We start from the raw sequence: 13,250 nt of genomic DNA on the forward strand, positions 1-13,250 counted from the left end.
TTCGTCATTCGTCTAATTACACCTTCTTCTATGTGACATCATTCTGCTGGAGGCGCCGGGTATTGGAACTTGTGATAACGCACATTATCGATGACACAGTCGCTCCCATCAGGCCACGACAGAGCCACCGTTTCCGTAGCGAGAAACCCGAGTTCGAGCCATATTCAACAAATCGCAATCTACCGGAGACAGAAGAAGTACAGGACGTTACGATGACAGCAACTGTGTGCCACCACATGAGACATCCCTCAGGGTTCTCTGGTGACGATGGCCAAGATCCGAACAAGTGGCTGAAGATACATGAGCATATAGCCAAATTTAACAAATGGGGTGACACCGTTTGTTTGGATAACGTATTTTTCTACTTGGAGGGCACTGCTAAGCAATGGTATGAGATCAACGAGGAGAAGTTCACAAGCTGGAAAGTATTCCAGGCGGAACTGCGCAAGTATTTCGGCGAGACACAACGATAGACGTGCAAGGCTGAAGGTAAATTAAAGTGTAGGGTGCAGCGTCCAGGAGAAACTACAGCATCCTACATTCAAGACGTTCAAGACATTCAATAGTGGATCCTAGAATGAAGCAGGAAGATAAGGTTCCACATCTCATGAAGGGTGTTGCTGAAGGATGTTTCGACAGCAGACGACTTCATAAAATGGTGCCAGTATATCGAGAGAATGCATCAAAAAGTATAACACGCAAGAAGTTTGAACGGATTCCAAACATCGTATCGATGTCTGTGATGGAGGAAGGAACTGATTTCACAAGAGCTATTCGTCAGATAGTGAGAGAGGAAGTTCAGAAGGCACTTGGATTGCACGGCGATAGAAAAAACCGAGATGCTTCAAGAGGTCATAAGGGAGGAAGTGAAGCAGATATTGAACCCAATCTCTCGTCCTTCATTTCCCTTTAAAACGGTAAAAAGTCGAGACCCAGGTGAAGTTACGTTCGTACAATGCCGCATGAGGAACATGTTTGGGCACCAAGGAAGACTGACATCCGGAGGACCCAGGATAACCAACCAGTATGTTTCCACTGCAGACAACCTGGACATATGGCGCGCTGTTGTCGAGAAAGGTGGAGGATATTTGATGACGCCCGCACCAGAATACAGCAGAACGATCTTAGCCGACGCCAACTCCGAGACGACGACGATGAACAAGAAGATGTGGGTGCAGGACGACTTAAAGTTACCATCGCCGCAAGCTAGCCGCTGGAGAGGACGCTCCCAAACACGCCGATAAAGGTCTCTATCGCTGTTTAGAAGCTCCAGCCGATTACCCAGCCTCCGCAGCCTGGAAAACTAAAGGGTGCGACCTTCCTTGGAGGTGGGGCCGCCGAAGAGAAAAATCCTCCATCGTCGATCACTACAAAAATGATAGGAAACTACGTCGATATCCTCGTGGATGGCCCAGCAGCCCAAGCTCTTGTGGACTCTGGAGCATCATATTCAGTCTTTTCGGAGAACTAGCGTTGTCAGTTGCAGAAAACCGTATTCGTCGACATCAAAACATCTATGCTGAAGGTGGTTAATGGGAAATATGTAAAACCTACAGGAAGATGTGTCATTCGTGTGGGTATAAGTGGGCATACACAGCCCTTAGATTTCATCGTCTTACAAGAGTGTAGTGTGTAGTCATGACATTCTCGGATGGGACTTTTTGAAAGCTTCTAAAGCAATTATAGATCTCACTAAGGAATATCAGAAGAAGCTACTTGCCATTATTCAAGAGTTCTCTGAACGCTTCAATTCACAGGTGAAGAGCAAATTAGACAAATCGACGGTGAAGCACCGGATTAGCACTGGAGACCATCAACCAATAAGCGAGGGATCAAACCATGTGTCAGCAACGGAACGTCGAATAATTCGCGGCGAGATGCAGAAAATGAGGAGGAATGACATCATTCAGCCTTCGCAGAGCCCATGGTCGTCAGCAGTGGTTCTCGCCAGGAAGAAGGGTGGCAGTTAGCGCTTTTGTGTTGATTAAAGGAAGGTTAATAAGATGACTAAAAAGGACGTTACCCTCTTCCACGAATTGACGATACACTAGATTGTCTGAAGGGGGCTAAGTTTTACTCAACCATGCACATGTACTAGGTATACTGGCAAATCGAATTAGATGAGATTGATCGTGAGAAAAATGCATTCATTACCCCTGAGAGCTTGAATGAGTTTAAGGTAATGCCGTTTGGTTTGTGTAATGCACCAGCAACTTTTGAACATATGATGGATAATCTTCTAAGGCACCTGAAGTGGACGATGTGTCTTTGTTATTTAGATGAAATTATAGTGTTCTCAGAGACTTTTGATGAACACACAAAAAGACTGAGGGCCGTTCTTAAGTGTCTCCAACAAGACGGACTGAAACTTAATCCAAGAAAGTGTCTCTTTGGAGAAAAAAAAACTAAATTCTTGGACGCCTTGTGTCAAACGAAGGTGTGTGGTCAGACCCAGAAAAGATGAGATCTGTAACGGAATTTCCTATTCCTAAAAGCATTAGAGATGTGAGAAGCTTCCTCGAATTATGTTCTTATTACCGTTGTTTTATGAAAGACTTCTGTATCAAAGCCAGGACACTCCAAGAGTTGTTAAAAGCCGATGCTAAATTTCTCTGGGGTGGTGCTCAAAAAGATTCTTTCGACGTGCTGCGAAAAGTTCTGACGACTGACCCTGTACATGGTCTCTATGATGAGAGATCACCCACAGTACTACACACAGATGCCAGTGGGTAAGGGATCGGTGCTGTTCTGGTGCAAATTTCGGATGGAAAAGAGAAGGTTATAGCTTATGCTTCTAGGACACTCACAAAAGCCGAGAGAAACTACTCAACTATAGGAAGAGAATGTTTTGCTGCGAACTGAGCGATGAACATATTTCGACAGTATGTCTATGGAAGATCATTAACAGTTGCTACAGACCATCATTCACTTTGTTGGTTGACAGGTCTTAAGGATGCAACAGGACGACTCGCCAGGTGGACACAACCTGTTCAAGAAAATTCAAATGGCAATAAGCACTATGGTACTTAACATCTAAGGTCATCAGTCCCCTAGAACTTAAAAGTACTTAAACCTAACTAACCTAAGGTCATCACATACATCCATGCCCGAGGCAGGATTCGAACCTGTGGCCGTAGCGGCCACGCGGTTCCAGAATGAAGCGCCTAGAACCGCTCTGCCACTCCGGCCGGCTGTAGATGATAAACGGGTATAAATTGGACAAATATATTATACTAGAACTGACATGTGATTACATTTTCATGCAATAAGGGTGCATAGATCCTGAGAAATCAGTACCCAGAACAACCTGCTCTGGCCGTAATAACGGCCTTGATACGCCTGAGCATTGAGTCAAACAGAGCTTGGATGGCGTGTACATGTACAGCTGCCCATGCAACTTCAACACCATACTACAGATCATCAAGAGTAGTGACTTTCGTATTGTGACGAGCCAGTTGCTCCGCCACCATTGACCAGACGTTTTCAATTGATGAGATATCTGGAGAAAATGCTGGCCACGGCAGCAGTCGAACATTTTCTGTATCCAGAAAGGCCCGTACGGAACCTGCAACATGCGATCGTGCGTTATCTTGCTGAAATGTAGGGTTTCTCAGGGATCAAATGGAGGGTAGAGCCACGGGTCGTAACACAACTGAAATGTAACGTCCACTGTTCAAACTGCCGTCAATGCGAACAAGAGGTGGCCAAGACGTGTAACCAATGGCACCCCATACCATCAAACTAGATGATACGCCACTATAGCGATGACGAATAGACTCTTCCAATGTGCGTTCACCGCGATGTCGCCGAACACGGATGCTACCATCATGATGCTGTAAACAGAACCTGGATTCATCTGAAAAAATGACGTTTTGCCATTCGTGCACCCAGGTTCGTAGTTGAGTACACCATCGCAGGCGCTCCTCTCTGTGATGCAGCGTCAAGGGTAACAGCCGCCATGGTCTCCGAGCTGATAGTCCATGCTGCTGCAAACGTCGTTGAAGTGTTCGTGCAGATGGTTGTTGTCTTGCAAACATCTCCATCTGTTGACTCAGGGATCGAGACATGGCTCACTATCCGTTACAAAAAAACGGTTCAAATGGCTCTGAGCACTATGGGACTTAACTTCTGTGGTAATCAGTCTCCTAGAACTTAGAACTCCATAAACCTAACTAACCTAAGGACATGACACACATGCATGCCTGAGGCAGGATTTGAACCCTCGACCGTAGCTGTCGCGCGGTTCCAGACTGTAGGGCCTAGAACCGCTTGGCCACCCCGGCCGGCACGATCCGTAACAGCCATGCGGATAAGATGCCTGTCATCTCGACTGCTAGTGGTACGAGGCCGTTGGGATCCAACACGGCGTTCCGTATTACCCTCCTGAACTCACCGATTCCATATTCTGCTAACTGTCATTGGATCTCGACCAACGCGAGCAGCAATGTTGCGATACGATAAACCGCAATCGCGATAGGCTACAATCTGACCTTTATCGAAGTCTGAAACGTGATGGTACGCATTTCACCTCCTAACACGAGGCACCGCAACAACATTTCACCAGGCAACGCCGGTCAACTGCTGTTTCTGTATGAGAAATCGGTTGGAAACTTTCCTCATGTCAGCACGTTGCATGTGCCGCCACAGGCGCCAACCTTGTGTGAATGCTCTGGAAAGCTAATCATTTGCATATCACAGCATCTTCTTCCTGTCGGTTAAATTTCGCGTCTGTAGCACGTCATCATCGTGGTGGAGCAATTTTAATGGCCACTAGTGTACCTGTCCTGTCCTCGGGGGTTTATCAGGGCGTCTCACAGTGTTAAAGAACTTTATAATGTTTAATGAGCCTGAAAGTTCGATTTTTAACAGTCCCCTTGATTACTTCCCGGACAATATGGGAGATGTTAGTAAGGAGAAAGGAGAGAATTCTCACCAGGACATTAAAGTGATGGAAAAACGCTACCAAGGCCGCTGGAACACCAACATGATGGGGGCTACTGTTGGTAACTCACCGAGAAGTGCAGCAAGCGACTCATCATAGAAAAAGTTGCACAAGAAGCTTCAAAGAAAAAATATAAAGAAAACACAAACCAATTCCAGTTGACAAGTCAAACTTCCTTTATCACGTATTATTGTTTTAAGTAGCTCACTGGTTCAAAATGGTTCAAATGGCTCTGAGCACTATGGGACTCAACATCTTAGGTCATAAGTCCCCTAGAACTTAGAACTACTTAAACCTAACTAACCTAAGGACATCACACACACCCATGCCCGAGGCAGGATTCGAACCTGCGACCGTAGCGGTCACGCGGTTCCGGACTGCAGCGCCAGAACCGCTAGACCACCGCGGCCGGCAGCTCACTGGAAATACAAACCATGCTTATGTTTCATTAATTTCCCCGTTTACCGTACAGCACAGGATTTTTATACTATATATTAAAAAGCATATCACTCGAAAACTATGGGTTGTACAAAAGAAACAAAGGCTAGATTTGGATTCAGCTCATAAAAATCTATGAAAATCAGCTATCAAAGTAAAAAAGTTTTTCAAAAAATTTTTTCGTTGGCCTGTGTTGCCGATGTTACCGACAGAATGTTGACGGCAAGCATGCTAACGTGCATTCATTGGCTCTTCTCGGTGTCATTTTAAGAGGTGGAGTTCATACCTGTTGCACTTGGTCGGTCACTAGAGGGATGGTTAGTGCTGTTTGTGGATGACGCTGGTATTGACGATCGGAGAATGCTCTGGTGGTCGAGCAGGTCAAAGAGACATGTCGACACACTGTAGAGCATGTTGGGTTACAACAGTGATGTGTGGCCGGGCGTTAACAGCACCCCTGGAATGCTCTTGATGAATGACAGCACAACAGGTAGAATCACCAGGTTGACGTACAAATTTTAAGTCGTAAGGGAGCGTGGGATAACCTCGGCAGCGCTCCTGCTATCGTACGAAATTCCACCCCAGACCATAACTCCAGATGTAGGTACAGTGCAGGCAGGTTGGCTGCAGGCTGTGAACCGGCCTCCATGTAACCATCACGTGGCCATCGCTAGCGCGGAGGCAAAACCGGCTTTCATCAGAAGACCTCCACCCTGCCCTCCCGGGCCCTAGCTTGACACCACTGAAGACGCAGACGGCAGTAGCCTGTGGTCAGTGGAAAACAAGCTACAGGGTGTCTGGTTCGGAGCTGTCGTTGAAGTAATCGATCTGTAACAGTACTTAGCCAACTCCTGCACGAATTTCTCCTGCAAATGCAGTACGATGCGCCAGAGCCATACGCCGAACACGATGGTCTTCCCACTCGGTCATGTACACTGGCTATATTCCTTTTTTTTTGTTTTAGGGCGCAAAACTTCTATGGTCATTAGCGCCCAGCCCATGACTTAAGACAGTAAAAAACCGAAATTGAAAACCAGCACCAATGGGAACAAAGTCATAAAATTGGAGAAACTAAAAATAGAAGGAATGCTTAAAAATCCACTACAGAAAGGGGTGGTTGTCACCAAAAAAAGCTTCAAATGACTGACGTCATTTCACTGTCACTAATAAACTGGAGAACGCGGTCGGCTGAGCGCGTGTCATCTGCTAAAATCGACGATAGATCAGGCGATAGCTGTAGACGGGAGCGTAACGGATTAAAATAGGGGCATTCAATTAAAAGGTGTCTTACCGTCCACAGCTGAAAGCATCGCCGCTTAAAAGATGTCGATGGCTAATAAGACAGTGCCCTATCCGGAGTCTAGCTAAAATTACCTCCTGGCTATATTCCTGCCACGTCTTTCCGCAATGTCGCAGCCGTATTTCACGACTTCGTTCAAACTCAGTGAGGTGTTGACAATGCCGACTTCGTAGTTTTTAAAGGCATTCTTGCCTAGCTTCAGCTCACCGCATCCAATCTCGAAAGTAAACGACGTTCAGCCCGTTATGGTTTTTAAGCAAACCAGATTTACACACTCCTAGTGACGGTACTGGCACTACTCTTACACGACTGGCAAGAAATTTCAATAGACATTGTCTTTCAGATATAGAAACACGCCTATCAACTTCCGTCTATGTCGCACAACTCCCTCTTGTTGTTGCGATTTTTTTTGCCGTCATTGTATGTCCGTCAATAGCCAAGTTGAAGTCACACCTTCGAGAAGACTGAAGGGCCACGAAAGTGAACTATGATACTCCCTAATTTTACCGATTGTGCCACTCGCTAGTGAGAGAGAAGAATGTGTATATTGTTGTTGTTGTGGTCTTCAGTCCCGAGACTGGTTTCATGCAGCTCTCTATGTTACTCTGTCCTGTGCAAGCTGCTTCATCTCGCAGTACGAACTGCAGCCTACATATTTCTGAATCTGCTTAGTGTATTCATCTCTTGGTCCCCCTCTACGATTTTTACCCTCCACGCTGCCCTCCATTACTAAATTGGCGATCCCTTAATGCCTCAGAACATGTCCTACCAACCGATCCCTTCTTCTAGTCAAGTTGTGCCACAAACTCCTCCCCAATTCGGTTCAACATCTCCTCATTACTTATGTGATCTACCCATCTAATCTTCAGCATTCTTCTGTAGCACCACATTTCGAAAGCTTCTATTCTCTTCTTGTCTAAACTATTTATCGTCCATGTTTCACTTCCATACAGGGCTACACTCCATACAAATACTCTCAGAAATGACTTCCTGACACTTAAATCTAAACTCGATGTTAACAAATCTGTATATTATATACTTATTAATTTTCAAAGTACAGGAATGGATGGAAGGTGGTGTCTTGCCTTTGACATGGTCACTTAGTTTATTGTTTAGAATTGTGATACTGTAAATGGACTGCAGTACACTATTTACAAACTTATAGTTGGAAAATGTAATATGTAAATATTTTAAGAAAAGAGTAAACTTGTTCGGTATTGTGGAAAATGTGGACTTACAGCTGGAACAACGTTATATATAAATATTTTAATTACTGAAATTCAAGAAAACTCTAAAGTTGTTTGATAGTGTGGGAAGTGGAGACTTTTTTGTATAGGATACTATTTAATTTATCAGAACTAGTAAAAATATTATATTGACAAAAAACAATAAATGCTCAAAAACAACTGATTTCACAAAAACGTAAACGCTGTCCTTTTATGTCAATCGTTTAATTCGATCCCAGAGAAACATTTAGTTGTAATTGAAACTTGCACTCTACGAAACACAAGGAAACAATACTGAAGAATAATTGAAGCATTAAGGTAAACATCACAAAAACTACGTTCTCGGACTTTATGGATACACTTTCCAAGTCAAGAAATAGAGCTAGAACTTTTGTGGAAAGAAGCCTCTATCAATATTTTAATACGAACTTTCCTATCCACATCGAAGACAGGAGGAATTAATTAATAAACAATTTTAAATTAAAACTCTATTGACAGCTCCATTACGTTATTCAGTACAGGTTTATTCATAAGCCCCTCTGTGATTTCAGAAGATGGCTGTGTGAAACCAAAGGATATACAGGAAAAGTATACGTGTCAGTGGACAGAGCATCTCTAGATGTTAAGGTTCTAAATTTGAGGCATGATCTAGTTGCACTAGGGGACAGACATGTAAAAAAATTTTCCTCTCCGTGCTGTCGCATCGAATTCTTTCCCATCTGAAGGCAGACAACCCAGTAAAAGATTTTAGAAGTGGGCTGTTGTCACGCCTTTCCGGAAAATTCGTGTCAGTGGTTACAGTGAATTGCCAGCATGTACAGACGTTTGTCACATCTCACGCTGAGCACCTGTCATGTAACCTAAAATCTTTGAGAAATACTCTGTCATCTGGTATGCGTGTGTTTATCGTATGGCTTATAGTTTTTGTACAATTGTCTTCTGAAACGCTGGAGGTACGTATCAAAAAAAACTGTACTATAATTGTTGAGTGAGCATCAGATGTAGCCATCACGTTCCACTTGCCTCACAATGCCAAGCATTACAGAGCTGTACCAGGGCGAATATTTCAGTGGACTGTTGAACTGAAATGCGTCATGCAAAGGAAGCATCGACAGAAGGATCACGTAACACAGGATTTAATCTTGCGATGGTCGTGGAAACCGTACGAGTCGTGGGATTAAGTCTAGGCGTGCAGTCAGCGCACGGAGCTCGTCCGCACCGGCTGATGTCCGCAGCGAGACCAGAGCCACAGCACAGCAGCGCCTGAGCGTCTTTATGCTGGTTGCTGGGCAACGGCAGGTGTCGCGCTACGGCAGTGGGGTGTCGGCAGCCATCTTTTGTCTGCACTAAGCTGCTGACAGCGCCAGCTAGGGAAAGCAGCATCGGTTCGGGACGCGAGAGGGCAGGAAAAGTGGTGATAATTGGTAGCCCGTAGTTGGGCAGTAACGCTCTTCTGAGATCACTTTCTCTTCAAATTTGTTTATCCGAGGTATTAATTTCTTGTTCGATCGTTAGTTGAGAAGGGCAAGTGAATGGTAATGTCTCAGCGCTATATGAGTCATGTAAGGAAACAACAGGATGTCAGATTTCAATGGTGAAGTCAGAAACTGGTTTGTACTGTACGACGAAACTGCTGGATCACAGTTTATGACGCGATTGATTCTTTCGGTTATGACTTTGAACACCTTTAATTCAGTATTTGTTTTGTTCGAAAACTCGATGTTGTGTGTTTCTACTTGCCTTTCAGTAAGCTGAATATACCTTCCGTTGATTTTAATCTCTTGATGTAACTGGAACGAATTCCTAAACTTCTGTAGAATAACAGTCAACTGTAACTTCACTTCGGCTGCGTTTGACAAAGCCGCATTCACAGATACAGTTAAACCTTCTTACTTTTCTAAAATACTGTGAATGAATCTAGATGTGTGACACAGGGCATAATCGACCACGTTTATAAACAAATTTCTCAAAGTTTACACACCTACACATAAAAATATTCTGATTTTCTACAGCCTGATTACGAACATTTGTATACTCGACGCCGTATTGGCTTTTGTCAACCCTGTCTAGCAACTTCATTATCCGTTACTCTTTAGCACGCCCCAGCAAACTGGTGGTTGCAGTGGTGAATGAATGAATGGACACGACGATCTGCAGAAAGCTCCCTACACAGCCGTTGACAACTCGACCGATTGTTCATAGCTGCGTAAGACACCCGCATTTCCCGCTCAAGAGACTCCCAAAAATTATCAGTTGAACGAAATAGCATACATGTACTCAGGTCTACATAATGTTCTTAAAAGCATTGGGTCATAGTTCAGAATCGATGAAATAGTGAAACTGTTGTAATCATCTGTCGTTTGTGAAACGCTGTGGCCGAAGAAAGTGATTGCACTGGACAGAACAGTAGCTTCACGTCTTGTTCGCCTTTCGGAGACGGTGTCAGGGATGTCCGAGAACTCATTTCGGCCTCTGCAAATGTTCCTCGCGTCACATTACTCTGATATTCCGTCACCTCAGGGATACGGCGACAGATTCAAACAGCTGTGGCGATAGTATCGGTGTTGTTGGCAGTTTCGCTTCCGGAAAACTCGCCACGTGTGTAAGGCCGTCGGTCCGTCCTCAGCAGGAAGTAAATACCCGGCCGCGTGGTTGAATCGTCAGTTCAAACCTTGTTGTTGAAACCTGTGTGCTATGACCACTTCAATATTACTACTGCTCCATTTACATACCTTCCTCCACCATTATTCCTCTGCTGCTGTTATGATGTTAGAGATACTAGATGAACAGCAGAGAGACTTGCTATAGAGTATAGCAGGGCGTGTAAATATTCCACCAACTGCGTCAACTCCTCCGATATCTACGTGATCGTTTTCTGCACTTTCGTTTCCAGTGTTAGGTGGTGGACATTTGGAAAACGTATCCCAAACAGTTTTGCCATGACGGTGTTGTTTAGGACAGTCACATTCAGTGTACTAATTTGTTGTCTTCTGGTAGCCACAGCTACGAGCTGATTCTTAAATTACCATCGGAGAGCCAAATAGCTCGTCCGTGTTAATTTTTTTGTACATGCTTTGTTAGAAGCAAACGTACACAGTGGCTGCTAGAGATAGTTTCAGTCAATGTCAGAAGTAAGTGAATCGGTTGTACGGATCCTGATTGGCCGACCTAAAGCCTTTGATATACAGTGTAGTTTTCGGTACTGATCTTTTACTCATAATGTGGTTGTACGTGTAGCTCTCGAACAGGATGGTCGAGCGAGAGCGCTTACAAAGTCTCATGGAATTTCTAGCGATGTTCGTAACTCGGCTGTGTCATTTGAAATTGCATCACAGGCACAACGCGCACGAGTTGTTAACTTAAGTGCGGCAAAAGTATATCCCAGACACCGTCATTCACTAAAGCCAACTGATTAACAGGACAACGTCATCATCTTCTGAATGAGAATTTCCGAGTGTAGTCATAGCTCACGTCAGGCTCCGGCACAAACTAAGCTACTAATGCCGGCTTGAAATGATGGACTGTCGTCATTCACTGAGGTGGATTGCTGCGTCCTCGTGTCCCGCTGCCCGAGTGTACCCACTGTGTCTCAGAATGTCTACGGAGGACCGGCAGGTACTTACGCCGACCACACACGATGCTGCCATCGCGCTACTCCGAAGTCACCGAGTACAGAGAGGTCTGTGTTGACGGCCCGCGGGTGCTCCCCACGCTTCGGCATCTCCGTCACTCACCGCAAAACATGCCGGTGCCGCTATTTCGCACTGAACGGAGCTGAATGTAGATTTGTAGTAGGATTCTGGAACATATACTGTCCTCGAACATTATGAATCACCTGGAACAAAACGATTCAGTGACAAACAGTCAAAACGAACACACAAAACGACGTTCTTCTGAACCACAAATACCTCTTTATTCTCACGAAGTAATGAGTGCCGTCGACAGAGGACATCTTGATTCCATATTTGTGGATTTCCAGAAGGCTTCTCACACTGTCCTCACAAGCGACTTGTCATTAAATTGCGAGCATATGGATTAGGGAGAAGAGAAATCTGTGGCACAACTTGACTAGAAGATGGGATCGGTTGGTAGGACATGTTCTGAGGCATCAAGGGATCACCAGTTTAGTATTGGAGGGCAGCGTGGAGGGTAAAAATCGTAGACGGAGACCAAGAGATGAATACACTAAGCAGATTCAGAAGGATGCAGGTCGCAGTAGCTACTGGGAGATGAAGGAGCTTGCACAGGATAGACTAGCATGGAGGGCTGCATCAAACCAGTCTCAGGACTGACGACCACAACAACAACATATTTGTTATTGAGAAAGAAAAATACACTCTTTAGTAGCTCTTAAGGTTAGTTGCCGCTTTTGGATTCGGCTGTTAGTGGCCTGATGCATACTATTTTAAAACACGACAGAGATCCGCGGCCGCAAGGACACTGTTTCGGGACGTCCGATTCCAGTCGCACAACTTGGACGATACTCCACAAACACGCAGTTTTATTAGTAGCCACTTGTGAGGAACGGAGACGAATGCCATCTGGAAATCTAGAAATATGGAAGCTGTTTGAGATCTCCGGTAGGTAGCACTTATTAGTTCATGTGACAAAAGAGTTGTGCTACACAAGTACGACGTTTTCACAAACCGTGCAGTGTGTCAAATCAGTAGGCCGTTCCCTTCGGGGTAATAAATAAAGTTTAAACATAGTATATGTTCCAGAATCCTACTGCAAATCTACGTCAGTGATGTGGGTCTGTAATTCAGCGGAGCAGTAAAATTTCCTCCCTTGAATATTAGTGTGACCTGTGCAACTTTCCAGTCGTTAAGCACGGATCTTTAATCGGGCGAACGGTTGTATATTTGTATATGATTGCTAAGTATGGAGATATTGTTTCAGCATACTCTGGAAACCCATTTGATATAACATGTAGACCGGAAGGCTTGCCTTTTTCAGGTCATTTACGTTGGTTGTTTCGCTGCATCGATGATATCTACCTCCACGTAAATCATGGTGGGCAGTTATTCTTCAATTGAATTCTGGAATATTTACTTCGTCTTCTTTAATGAAAGAATTTCATGAAACCGTGTTCGGTACCTACACTTTAGTGAAACTATCATCGGTAGTGTTAATATTGCTATCACGCAGTAACGGTATTGATTGTGTCTTTTTGGGTTTTCCGCCAAATTTCTAGTCAGAGTGGAAACTAATAATCATCTCGCATTAAAGTCCAGATTAAATTTTGAGCTTTTGCAAAGCATCACCAGTCTTAGACGTCTTGCGTTCTTTTAAGTCTGTAATACTTTTTTCGTTACTTTTGGGGTCACTGGCCGTCATCGGCAAG

Source organism: Schistocerca cancellata, chromosome 3 (genome assembly GCF_023864275.1).
Source record: "Schistocerca cancellata isolate TAMUIC-IGC-003103 chromosome 3, iqSchCanc2.1, whole genome shotgun sequence".
NCBI lineage: Eukaryota > Metazoa > Arthropoda > Insecta > Orthoptera > Acrididae > Schistocerca > Schistocerca cancellata.